This window comes from Lepidochelys kempii, chromosome 7 (genome assembly GCF_965140265.1).
Source record: "Lepidochelys kempii isolate rLepKem1 chromosome 7, rLepKem1.hap2, whole genome shotgun sequence".
NCBI classification, from domain to species: domain Eukaryota; kingdom Metazoa; phylum Chordata; order Testudines; family Cheloniidae; genus Lepidochelys; species Lepidochelys kempii.
The window spans coordinates 102,133,087-102,144,413 of NC_133262.1; positions in this window are offsets into that span (position 1 = coordinate 102,133,087).

Sequence of the window (11,327 nt, forward strand, 5' to 3'; positions counted from 1 at the left end):
CCTGCCCATTCCATCCAAGGCCCCCCCTACCCCACCCGTTCCACCTCCTCCTCGCCTGCCAGAGCCCCCAGCCCCTCCTCCCCCCCTCCCCACCCCTGTCATGAGAGGGGCCCCAGCTGAACCATTCCAAACACCCACACCGGCCATCCCAAGCCCTGGACCACTGGCCAGCCCATGCTGGCCACTCCGAGTCCCAGGCTGCCAGCTGGCTGGAGCCGCCGGCCAGCCTGCGCTGTCCTGGGTCACCAGCCAGCCCAAGCTGCTGGCCCGAGCTGAGCCGCTGCTGGCTTTGAGGGAGAGGGAAAGCAAGGGCAGGGCCTCGGGGCAGAGCATGGGTGGGGCCACGGCCTGGGTTAGGGGAGGCTTAGCTGCCCTGGCCTATTATACTCGCCGCCTGTGGTTTTCAGTGTATATTGGGTGAGACAGATTGGGAGGATCACAACCTCAATTCTGATGTGGAGGCGTCTTGAGACCCTGGTGACAGGGCCAGAGAGACCAGAGGGAGCAAGTAGGGGATCCCATTAGTCCATTATCCAGAACATGGCGAGAAGTAGTGCTGCAGACTGGGGCGGTACTGCTGATGTCGAACATACCAGAGCCAAAGGCAGTATCAGTCCCAGTGTGAATAGTGGCATCAGAATGCTTGATTGTACTGATGCCAAGGGTGACGAAAGCTGCCAGGGATGCATGTGCAATGCCAACTACAGTGGTGCTGAGGACGTTCCCCATGCCACTCCAGGGGTCGCTAGGGGCGCTCCCCAATGGGTACTGCTAGGGGACAAACTTCCGGCACTGGTGCACGTGGCGAGCATGCACACCTATTGTGGAATAGACATGAGCAACACATCTCGAAGAACACCAGTTATGGAAAAGGTAACTGTCCTTTTTACGATTCTTTGCATCAAGTCGTCTAAAGAATACCATCAACTGAACAACTTTTCCTCCTTGGTGGCTTTAATGCAAGAGTCAGTGCAGACAACAACTCATGGCCAGATGATCTAGGACATTTTGAATGGAAATGGCCAACCGCTTCTTGAATTCTGCGCCCAAAACCAAATGTGCATTACCAATTCATATTTTACAGGAAAAGATCACCACAAAGTGTTATGGCGACATCCACGATCAGGCCACTGGCACCAATTAGATCTTGCTATCATCAGGAGGAAAGACCTACCCTTAGTGCAGAACACTCGTACGTTCCACAGTGCTGATTGTGACCACTCCATGATTATTAGAAATCATTATTAGATGATTATTAGTTTCTTGGTTACAGCCAAGAAACTACATAGAGCAAAACCTAGGAGCAAGCCCAAAATCAATGCTATGAATACCAAAAACCAGGGGAAATGTCAGGAGTTTGTGAAGGCTTTTGAACTTAGCATGCATGGGAAGTCATTGCCAGAGAAGGCAGAGGAATTTTGGGAAGATTTAAGAACAACAATCCATGAAACAGCTTTAGCTACATTTGGGGGAAAGAGACCATCAAAAAATGACTAGTCTGAAGAAAATAAAGTGGAACTATTACCTCTCATCAACATTAAGAACACAGCCTATTTGGAACACAACAAGAAGCCAACAGAGACTTCGACATGAAAAAATGAGGTACAGCAAACAAGCAGACGCTGTACTGATCATTATTGGATCAAGGTCTGTGAACAGATAGAGAACCTCAGACACAGGAAACCCCAAAGTTATGTATGACAGTCTGAAGAAAGCTTTAGGTCCCACTGTCAACAAGGTTGCCACTCTCAAATTGCACAGAGGTGAAGTCATTACAGATAAAAGCAAGCAGTTGTCTCGGTGGTTGAACACTATTCAGAGCTATACACACAAGAAAATCACCACCAGCGAATCACTGGACCAAATACCAATTCTACAGGTCATGCCAGAGCTAGATGTAGAGCCCACTGTAGAAGAGCTAAGCAAGGCCATTGATTTGCTATCAAGCAGCAAAGCTCCTGGAAAAGATGGCATCCCAGCGGAAACCCTCAAGTGCGGGAAAGACAGCCTATTAACAAACAAAACACTGCACTTCACTCGAAGAAGAACATATCCTCCTAGGGGCTAGATTTGAGTGTTGGTGCAGAGGCACTAATGATGTTCACAGAGCCAATAGTTGTCTGAAGTTTAAGTGAGATGATACGGTCTGACTTCCCAATGGGTGTTTCTAAGGGTATGTCTACACTACGAAATCAGGTCGAATTTATAGAAGTCGGTTTTTTAGAAATCGGTTTTATATATTCGAGTGTGTGTGTCCCCACAGAAAATGCTCTAAGTGCATTAAGTGCATTAACTCGGCGGAGTGCTTCCACAGTACCGAGGCAAGCGTCGACTTCTGGAGTGTTGCATTGTGGGTAGCTATCCCACAGTTCCCACAGTCTCCGCTGCCCATTGGAATTCTGGGTTGAGATCCCAATGCCTGATGGGGCTAAAACATTGTCGCGGGTGGTTCTGGGTACATATCGTCAGGCCCCCGTTCCCTCCCTCCCTCTGTGAAAGCAGCAGCAGACAATCGTTTCACGCCTTTTTTCCTGAGTTGCCGTGGTATGGTGTCTGCACAGGTAAGCATGGAGCCTGCTCAGGTAACCGTCACCCTATGTCTCCTGGGTGCTGGCAGACGTGGTACTGCATTGCTACACAGTAGCAGCAACCCATTTACTTGTGGCAGCAGACGGTACAGTACGACTGGTAGCCGTCCTCGTCATGTCCGAGGTGCTCCTGGCCACGTCGGCTGGGAGCGCCTGGGCAGACATGGGCGCAGGGACTAAATTTGGAGTGACTCGACCAGGTCATTCTCTTTAGTCCTGCAGTCAGTCCTATTGAACTGCCTTATGGTGAGCAGGCAGACGATACGGATTGCTAGCAGTCCTATTGCATCATCTTCTGCCGGGCAGCCATGAGATGTGGATGGCATGCAGTCCTTCTGCACCGTCTGCTGCCAGCCAAAGATGTAAAAGATAGATGGAGTGGATCAAAACAAGAAATAGACCAGATTTGTTTTGTACTCATTTGCTTCCCCCCCCACCCCGTCTAGGGGACTCTTTCCTCTAGGTCACACTGCAGTCACTCACAGATAAGGTGCAGCAAGGTAAATCTAGCCATGTATCAATCAGAGGCCAGACTAACCTCATTGTTCCAATAAGAACAATTACTTAGGTGCACCATTTCTTATTGGAAGCCTCTGTGAAGTCCTGCCTGAAATACTCCTTGATGTAAAGCCACCCCCTTTGTTGATTTTAGCTCCCTGAAGCCAACCCTGTAAGCCATGTCGTCAGTCGCCCCTCCTTCCGTCAGAGCAACGGCAGACAATCGTTCCGTGCCTTTTTTCTGTGTGGACGCCATAGCAAGGCAAGCATGGAGGCCGCTCAGCTCACTTTGGCAATTAGGAGCACATTAAACACCACATGCATTATCCAGCAGTATATGCAGCACCAGAACCTGGCAAAGCGATACCGGGCGAGGAGGCGACGTCAGCGTGGTCACGTGAGTGATCAGGACATGGACACAGATTTCTCTGAAAGCATGGGCCCTGCCAATGCATGCATCATGGTGCTAATGGGGCAGGTTCATGCTGTGGAACGCCGATTCTGGGCTTGGGAAACAAGCACAGACTGGTGGGATCGCATAGTGTTGCAGGTCTGGGACGATTCCCAGTGGCTGCGAAACTTTCGCATGCGTAAGGGCACTTTCATGGAACTTTGTGACTTGCTTTCCCCTGCCCTGAAGCGCATGAATACCAAGATGAGAGCAGCTCTCACAGTTGAGAAGTGAGTGGCGATAGCCCTGTGGAAGCTGGCAACGCCAGACAGCTACCGGTCAGTCGGGAATCAATTTGGAGTGGGCAAATCTACTGTTGGAGCTGCTGTGATGCAAGTAGCCCACACAATCAAAGATCTGCTGATATCAAGGGTAGTGACCCTGGGAAATGTGCAGGTCATAGTGGATGGCTTTGCTGCAATGGGATTCCCTAACTGTGGTGGGGCCATAGACGGAACCCATATCCCTATCTTGGCACCGGAGCACCAAGCCGGCGAGTACATAAACCGCAAGGGGTACTTTTCAATAGTGTTGCAAACTCTGGTGGATCACAAGGGACGTTTCACCAACATCAACGTGGGATGGCCGGGAAAGGTACATGACGCTCGCATCTTCAGGAACTCTGGTCTGTTTCAAAAGCTGCAGGAAGGGACTTTATTCCCAGACCAGAAAATAACTGTTGGGGACGTTGAAATGCCTATATGTATCCTTGGGGACCCAGCCTACCCCTTAATGCCATGGCTCATGAAGCCGTACACAGGCAGCCTGGACAGTGGTCAGGAGCTGTTCAACTACAGGCTGAGCAAATGCAGAATGGTGGTAGAATGTGCATTTGGACGTTTAAAGGCGCGCCGGTGTAGTTTACTGACTCGCTTAGACCTCAGCGAAACCAATATTCCCACTGTTATTACTGCTTGCTGTGTGCTCCACAATATCTGTGAGAGTAAGGGGGAGACGTTTATGGCAGGGTGGGAGGTTGAGGCAAATCGCCTAGCTGCTGGTTACGCGCAGCCAGACACCAGGGCGGTTAGAAGAGCACAGGACGGCGCGGTACGCATCAGAGAAGCTTTGAAAACCAGTTTCATGACTGGACAGGCTATGGTGTGAAAGTTCTCTTTGTTTCTCCTTGATGAAACCCCCCGCCCCTTGGTTCACTCTACTTCCCTGCAAGCTAACCACCCGCCCCTCCTCCCTTCAATCACCGCTTGCAGAGGCAATAAAGTCATTGTTGCTTCACATTCATGCATTCTTTATTCATTCATCACACAAATAGGGGGATGACTACCAAGATAGCCCAGGACGGGTGGTGGAGGAGGGAAGGCAAATGTCACACAGCACTTTAAAAGTTTACAACTTTAAAATTTATTGAATGCCAGCCTTCTTTTTTTGGGGCAATCCTCTGTGGTGGAGTGGCTGGTTGGCCGGTGGCCCCTCCACCACGTTCTTGGGCGTCTGGGTGTGGAGGCTATGGAACTTGTGGAGGAGGGCGGTTGGTTACACAGGGGCTGTAGTGGCAGTCTGTGCTCCAGCTGCCTTTGCTGCAGCTCAACCATACACTGGAGCATACTGGTTTGATCCTCCAGCAGCCTCAGCATTGAATCCTGCCTCCTCTCATCACGCTGCCACCACATTTGAGCTTCAGCCCTGTCTTCAGCCCACCACTTACTCTCTTCATTCCGCCACCTCTCCTCCCGGTCATTTTGTGCTTTCCTGCACTCTGACATTATTTGCCTCCACGCTTTCGTCTGTGCTCTGTCAGTGTGGGAGGACAGCATGAGCTCAGAGAACATTTCATCACGAGTGCGTGTTTTTTTTCTTTCTAATCTTCACTAGCCTCTGGGAAGGAGAAGATCCTGTGATCATTGGAACACATGCAGCTGGTGGAGGAAAAAAAAGGGACAGCAGTATTTAAAAAGACACATTTTATAAAACAGTGGCTACACTCTTTCAGGGTAAACCTTGCTGTTAACATTACATACATAGCACATGTGCTTTCGTTACAAGGTCGCATTTTGCCTCCCCCCACCGCGTGGCTACCCCCTCAACCCTCCCGTCTCCCCGTGGCTAACAGCGGGGAAGATTTCTGTTTAGCCACAGGTAAACAGCCCAGCAGGAACGGGCTCCTCTGAGTGTCCCCTGAAGAAAAGCACCCTATTTCAACCAGGTGACCATGAAGGATATCTCACTCTCCTGAGGATAACACAGAGAGATAAAGAACGGATGTTGTTTGAACGCCAGCAAACATACACTGCAATGCTTTGTTGTACAATGATTCCCGAGTACGTGTTACTGACCTGGAGTGGTAAGTATCCTACCATGGAGGACGCAATAAGGCTGTCCTCCCCAGAAACCTTTTGCAAAGGCTTTGGGAGTACATCCAGGAGAGCCGCGAATGCCAGGGCAAAGTAATCCTTTCACATGCTTGCTTTTAAACCATGTATAGTATTTTAAAAGGTACACTCACCAGAGGTCCCTTCTCCGCCTGCCGGGACCAGGAAGCAGACTTGGGTGGGTTCGGGGGGTACTGGCTCCAGGTCCAGGGTGAGAAACAGTTCCTGGCTGTCGGGAAAACCGGTTTCTCTGCTTGCTTGCTGTGAGCTATCTACAACCTCCTCCTCATCTTCTTCTTCGTCCCCAAAACCTGCTTCCCTGTTGCCTCCATCTCCATTGAAGGAGTCAAACAACACGGCTGGGGTAGTGGTGGCTGAACCCCCTAAAATGGCATGCAGCTCATCATAGAAGCAGAATGTTTGGGGCTCTGACCCGGAGTGCCCGTTTGCCTCTCTGGTTTTCTGGTAGGCTTGCCTCAGCTCCTTAAGTTTCATGCAGCACTGCTTCGGGTCCCTGTTATGGCCTCTGTCCTTCATGCCCTGGGAGATTTTGACAAAGGTTTTGGCATTTCGAAAACTGGAATGGAGTTCTGATAGCACGGATTCCTCTCCCCATACAGCGATCAGATACCGTACCTCACGTTCGGTCCATGCTGGAGCTCTTTTGCGATTCTGGGACTCCATCATGATCACCTCTGCTGATGAGCTCTGCATGGTCACCTGCAGCTTGCCACGCTGGCCAAACAGGAAATGAAATTAAAAAGTTCGCAGTTCTTTTCCTGTCTACTTGGCCAGTGCATTTGAGTTGAGTGTGCTGTCCAGAACGGTCACAGTGGAGCGCTCTGGGATAGCTCCTGGAGGCCAATACTGTTGAATTGTGTCCACAGTACCCCAAATTCGACCCAGCAAGGCCAATTTAAGCGCTAATCCACTTGTCAGGGGTGGAGTAAGGAAATCGATTTTAAGAGCCCTTTAAGTCGAAATAAAGGGCTTCATTGTGTGGACAGGTGCAGGTTTACATTTATTTAACGCTGCTAAATTCGACCTAAAGTCCTAGTGTAGACCAGGGCTAAGAGCTTTACCCACATGTTTCTCACAATGAAACTGATACTGTGCAGGCAATTTTCTTCACTGCTTTTACCTTGCCCAAATAAGGTGTTATTGGCCTCTTGGACAGAACCAGCATCTGCAAATCTTTATCAGCTGCTACTTAAATGCTGGAAAGAGGATGAGGTACCACAAGAGATGTGTGATGCAAACATCATCACTTTGTATAAAAATAAAGGCGAAAAGAGCAACTGCAACAACTACAGGGGTATCTTGCTACTAAGCATAGCCGGAAAAGCTTTCGCAAAAGTCATCTTAGTGCGTCTACAATATCTGGCGAATCGTGTCTACCTGAATTACAATGCAGCTTCAGGACTGGAAAAGCAACTATAGACATGATATTGTCTCTGCATTAACTCCAAGAAAAGTGCAGAGAGCAAAACCAAACACTGTACATCACCTTTGTGGACCTAACCAAAGCATTTGACACAGTCAGCAGAGCAGGTCTGTTTGCAATACTAGAAAAGATAGGATGTCCACTAACCCTGTTAAGTCTCATACGTTCATTCCACAACAACATGAGAGCAACTGTCCAGTTTGACGGGTCCACTTCGGACAGCTTTGAGATGAAAAGTAGAGAGAAGCAAGGATGTGTTCTTGACCCTACACTCTTTGGAATCTTCTTCTCAGTACTCTTGAACTGTGTATGTGAGGACATGAAAGAAGGAGTGTATCTCCACACAAGATCAGATGGGATACTCTTCAACCTGTCCCAACTTAAATCAAAGACCAAAGTCAAAAAGGTGCTAATCAGGGAACTTCTATTTGCTGATGATGATGCTCTCATAGCCCACAAAATGAAGATCTATTACAAGAATTCATGGACTGCCTTTCAAGTAGCTGTCAGGCATTTGCTCTCACCGTCAGAATCAAGAAAACGGTTGAATTAGGACAGGGGGTTCTACAAGATCATTCAATTACCTTAAATGCAAACCAGCTAGAAGTAGTCCAAAAGGTCAGCTATTTAGGTTCTTCAGTGACCACCAACCTCCTACTGGATGAGAACTATATGTTTGCATTGGAAAGGCTGCCATCACCTTTAGCAGACTAACTAGAAGAGCATGGAACAACTCAAAGCTTACCATCAAGACCAAAATGCTAGCCTGCCAAGCTTGTGTCCTCAGCACTCTCATGTGTGGTGGAGAATCATGGACAACTTATGCTCATCAGGAGAAAAGGTTGAACAGTTTCCACCTACGTTGTTTACACCGCATACCCAACACTAAATGGCAAGATAAGTCACCAATGCAGAGGTTCTTCAAAGGGCAAATTTACCAGCTGTGACAGCCCTGCTCAAGCAAAGACCACTGCGCTGGCTGGGCCATCTGAGTAGCTTGGAAGACGGATGAATACCCAAGGACATGCTATACAGGGAGCTATCAGAGGGAACAAGAACAACAGGATGTCCCAAGCTTCACTATAAAGACACATGCAAGCGGGATATGAAAGAATTTGGAATTGATCCTGACCAATGGGAAATCTTGGCAAATGATCATAACCAGGGGTGCCATTGTCTCCATCAGGGTATCAAATCCATGACAGGAGCTGGCTCCTACAGCTTGAAGAGAAAAGAGCCGGTAAGAAATAAGCAGCTCCCAAACAAGATACATACATTTGCAATAACTGCCAAAGATCATGCAAATCTCAGATTGGCCTATTCAGTCACATGAGACATTGCAAACCATCTACATCATAGGCTGCAATTCCCACCGTCTCTTGCAGATGAAAGGATGCCAACATTTGTTTATTTCATGGTAAATCTTTGGGAGTGATTATTGTATGATTAACTCTCTCTTTCATCAAGATGCTTGGATTACATGGATACATTATTGCAACTAAGATTTGTGGATGCTTGAATTCATAAGAATAGGACCCCATGAATTCTGACATTTTAGTCTCATGGAGAGGAAGTTGCATAAATTTATGAGCAAATTGGATATGTTTTGCAAAAAGTTCTTTAAAGTAATCAGTCTGTCCTTTAAATGATGAAAGTACACAGTATAGCAAACCACCTGGGGAAACAAACTCTGAAAGATCAAGCATCTTAATATGATGCAAAGAATTGTAACAATTTTTTTAAAGCAAAATCTTTTGTGTTTTATTAAATCAAAGCTCATCTGTAAAATCATTTTTGCTAATGGGCTGTTTCCAGCCATAGCCTTCAAAGCCACAAACGATGTTTGGAAAGCAGACTACACAATGTCATGATTGTGATGAGCTGGACCCTCGGATATGGGGTGCCACCTGATGTGCTGGGGTTCCACTGAGCCTGCCTGTTCCACTAGCCTAGGCTTCCTCACCCTGTCCTTGGTGTGCCAGGCCCTCAAGCCTTCTCTGGCTCACACACAGGTCAGGCCACACCCAGCTGCAAACACAGACTGAAATCAGCTCTGTGGGAGGATTCAGCTTGGGGTTTTACCCAGCACTCATGTGCACACCTCCTTTGGTGTCTGTTGCTGTATAGAGAGAGCTGTACCATGCGAGCTCATAAAAATCACCCCCTCCCTCAATGTGCACTGGTATGAATTGCACAAACTGGGTTTTGGAATAAACAAAAACAAGTTTATTAACTACAAAAGTAAATGTTAAGTGATTATAAGGGATAGAAAACAGAACAAAGCAGATTACTGAGCAAATAAAACAAAACATGCAACCTAAGCAATTCACAAAAGAAACAGATTGCAAATAGTAATTTCTCACCCTAAATGTTGTTTTAGGCAGGTTGCAGACATAGGTGCTGACTTCCCCTCTGCCTGGTGGGTGCTCAACACCTCCCCACCCCCCCCCCCGCCGCTCCTGCCCCGCCTCCTCCTGTCCCTGAACTACCCTTGCGCCACCCCCATTCCACCCCTTCCCCAATGTCCCTGCCGCACCCAGGCTTTTCCCACCCCAGCCCTGCCCCCTTCCTGCCCCCATTCCACCCTCTTCCCCCAAGTCTCCTCCCTGCCTCTTCTCCGTCTCCTCCCCTGAGCGCCCACGTCCCCGGTCCTCCCACTCCCTCCCAGAAAGTCCTAAGTGCCACCAAACAGCTGTTAGGCAGCAGGAAGCACTGGGAGGGAGAGGGAGGAGTGGGGACGCGGCATGCTCTGGGCGGGGGAAGGAAGAAGGAGGCAACGAGGGGAGAGTTTGGCTGCTGGTGCGTGCAGAACACCCACTAATATTTCCTGTTGGGTGCTTCAGCCCCGGAGCACCCACGGAGCCGGCGCCTATGGTTGCAGTTTCTGCAGCTTAGAGTTCCAGTTATTTCTCCTCACAGGCTAGACCCACGTCTCAGCCTGGACTCAGCCCTTGCCTTTCTCCAGCTTAGTTCCTTTGTTTGTTCAGGTGCTTTCAGCAATCTTCCTTCTTGCGCAGGGAGACAATGGAGAAGAGCCTTGATTGACTCATTTCCCAGCCTTAAATAGGATTTACATAAGGTGGGAATCCTTTGTTTCCAGCGGAAGAATATCAGCAGTGTCCAAGGTGGTGCTCTGTACCAGGTGACATCATCACATGATCTTGCAGTGTTAAAGCAACCATTAGACAAGGTTTATTTGTAACATCCACAGGAAAGAACTCCAGGAAGATGAGAGATCAGCATCTTCAAAGACCCATTGTCTTTCCTAATGGCTCATCCAGGCTGATTGCATACTGTCTGGTGCGTGTTTCCCAGATGTAACCACAGTTGTAATTGTTACATAGTCAATATTCCTAACTACAGATACAGAAATGATAATGTATAACACTAGGATAATCATATTCGGTAAATCATAACCTTTCCAATGATAGCTCATATGACCCATCTTGCATAAAACATACCTTAGATATGTCATTCATGTTATAACAATATTTTTATAAAGAATATGGGGTGCAGTGTCACAATTATGAAGTCTATCAGTGCATATTTAAAATGCAAATATATACTTCATTGCCCTTTATATTCTAATTGAGGGGAATCAGGCTCTTAATTTTTCTCTGTGTAGATTATAAACTTGCAAAATCTTTTAAATTTGTTACTGATCATAAAAGTAAACTTTTACATGTGACTCTGTTGCTTACAAAAGGTATAATACCAACAACCCTGAAAAGAAAAATCGTTTAAGCACAGAACAGGTTGCAGCAGTGAAAGCTTCTCCACACTCTGGGTGAAATCCTGAGATCAATGGGAGTTTTGCCATTAACTTCATTGGAACTAGGATTTTACCTTACGTATTTTAACAGTGACCTGAAGGCAGAGCCTGTAACAGCGAGGAATATAGTTTCTGTGGCCCATCGAGACCCTTTGCAAATCTGCCATTTGTGCTGGATTTAGCAATGTGGACGCTTGTACAGTGGGAATGGGACTGAGACTACAAAACTCAGTTCAGATAGGCC